This window comes from Mastomys coucha, unplaced genomic scaffold (assembly GCF_008632895.1).
Source record: "Mastomys coucha isolate ucsf_1 unplaced genomic scaffold, UCSF_Mcou_1 pScaffold16, whole genome shotgun sequence".
NCBI lineage: Eukaryota > Metazoa > Chordata > Mammalia > Rodentia > Muridae > Mastomys > Mastomys coucha.
In genome coordinates, this window is record NW_022196898.1 from 4,280,590 (window position 1) to 4,282,774 (window position 2,185).

The 2,185-nt window shown below is 39.1% G+C and overlaps 1 long non-coding RNA gene across 1 annotated transcript in view; it reads left to right on the forward strand.

Moving 5' to 3' along the window:
• The window catches only part of LOC116092862, a 4,937-nt gene extending 3,593 nt beyond the window's left edge, over positions 1 to 1,344 (forward strand). The window contains exon 3 of the long non-coding RNA XR_004119539.1: positions 1,194 to 1,344. This is a non-coding gene — a long non-coding RNA (uncharacterized LOC116092862). The remainder of the gene's footprint in view (positions 1 to 1,193) is intronic.
• The last annotated feature ends 841 nt before the right edge of the window (positions 1,345 to 2,185 follow it).

Sequence of the window (2,185 nt, forward strand, 5' to 3'; positions counted from 1 at the left end):
AGAGAGGCATTTTAGAGACTCATGATAACTGCATTAGCAATGGCTTAGCTCTGCTGATGCCTACCTGGAGAATGCCCTTATAGTAGTGGGTGAGCAAATGAAAGAGAAAGAGAGGTGGAGGAGTGATAGTATGTAATGGGTAGGTACTCATGTAAAGTCAGATTTGTTTATAAGCACTCTCATGACCTCCATCCTGTGAGAGCACTACTCCCTTCCCAGAGTGGAGTCCCATTGCCTAATCTTCTCCACTAGGACTACTTTTTAAGGCTCTATTATCTAACACTGCTGCACGTGTGAGTGAGCTGCCAGTACAGTCGTCCTTGGGGATGACAACATGCCATATCTAAACTTTAGCAGGCACCAACTGCTATTGCAGCTGCCTGGGAAGATATTCCACTGGACAGAAATATAGACCTCATCTCAGAACATCTTGAGATAACTTTAGTTTGGAACCAAGTCAAAGCCACAAGGAAATATTAAGGAGGGCTGCTATTAACAAAGCAGAAGATAAATGCTGTCAAAGGAACTCAGGTGTACAGTCACTGGGAATGTGAAATAGGCACCTCCTATGGCACACACTATGGTGGTTTCTCAGAAACGAGAAAGTTGAATTAGTTTATGACCCAGTTATTCTCCACTTTAGGTGATATCCAAAAACTGAAGATGCATATGCCTCCCCCTGTGTCCACTGCAGCATTAAACAAGTTAAAAATCCATTACAGATCTTACAACATACAATCAAATTAATTTTTCATGCCTCTAAATATGGGGTGTAATTGGTGCAGGAAGCTTACCTGATGATAAGGAATAGGTTCATATTAGTTCTTATAGAATACATGAAAAGTAAATTGTTTAGGATAAAAAGCATCAAAGTGGAAAACATTAACGATGTTTCTGAATGATACTTCTCATAATGTTAGGATGTAGCTTTCTGAGTTTATACATATCAGGAACGAGTTCCACCTTGCTGGCACTATCAAAACTGAATTCATATTCCCAGGCCCCAGCACTCAACTCTTCTCTGCTCCTTCAGATGTTCCATGTTAGTCTGATAGCCAGTAAAGGATGTGAAGAGGGAAGATGCTGTTGCCCTGTTATCTAAACTAAAGCACACAAGTCATACATGTTTTGCTTGTCTTGACTTAACTGACCAAATGCTGCTTGCTGACATCTTTGTTCCCTTGTAACTCTAGATTCCAGGTCAGAATCCAGGAGGGAACCTGACTGCAAAGCTGATTCAAGGACCCTGAAACCAGGTGATCTAGAGAAGGCCCTGTCACCAAGGTTGACTTCCTTGCTTAACAGCTTGTATCAAATTATGACTGGTCAATGCAGCAGCCCACTCCAAATCCCCTTGCTTTGTGTTCCTCCTTTCATAGCTCATCCTATGAAAATGTATGGTCTCCCTTTAGAGACATGGTTCAGATCCCAAACTGGTCCCCTCAGCCAGAAAATAAAGCTTTAATTTTTAAGCTTCTGGTGAGTTTTCTCCACTTTTACTCTGAATCCAACAATTCATCTGAAGGGAGGAACCATCAACTCTGACATCTAGAAAATAGGACTTGATTTTTTTTTTTTTATCATTTCAACATTCTTGAGAAGGAAGTCAAAAATATTTCTTCTGGAGAAAAAGTTTCATATTTTCATTGGCTAATTTCAAAATTTTTGTCCAATTCCAAAAATATATATTTTCTAGGTGACAGAAAATATATATTTCTAGGTTTCTCTTTTTTATAGGCAGGCATTGTGTTTAGACTTTAAAAAAAATCTTTACTCTTAAGAAAAAAAATCCTCCTTTTATTAAAAAACTATTGTTCTTCAACAATTTATTTATTTGTCCTTCCCATGAGAAGAAAAATCAGTATGGTACGAGTCAATCCCACAACTGCTAGAATGAAGATGGATGGTACTTGGGTAGACCAGAAGTCCAGACGAGGTAACCAAAGACAGTAGCTCTCCCTGAGTAGTTGTGTCTATGGGTGATAGAGAAAACTCTGTGTTTAAATATCCTTAAAGCTGCAGGAAGGTTCCTTCCCTTATATCATGAGTTAAGATGTCAGGAGACTTACTTGTTGCCTCACATTTGCACTAATGAAGGGTCTGCATACCCAAAAGATCATGTGGCATTATTACAATATAATTTGCGTTTTGCCTTTCACCTGATAATCATTGTGGGCTTTTTGAG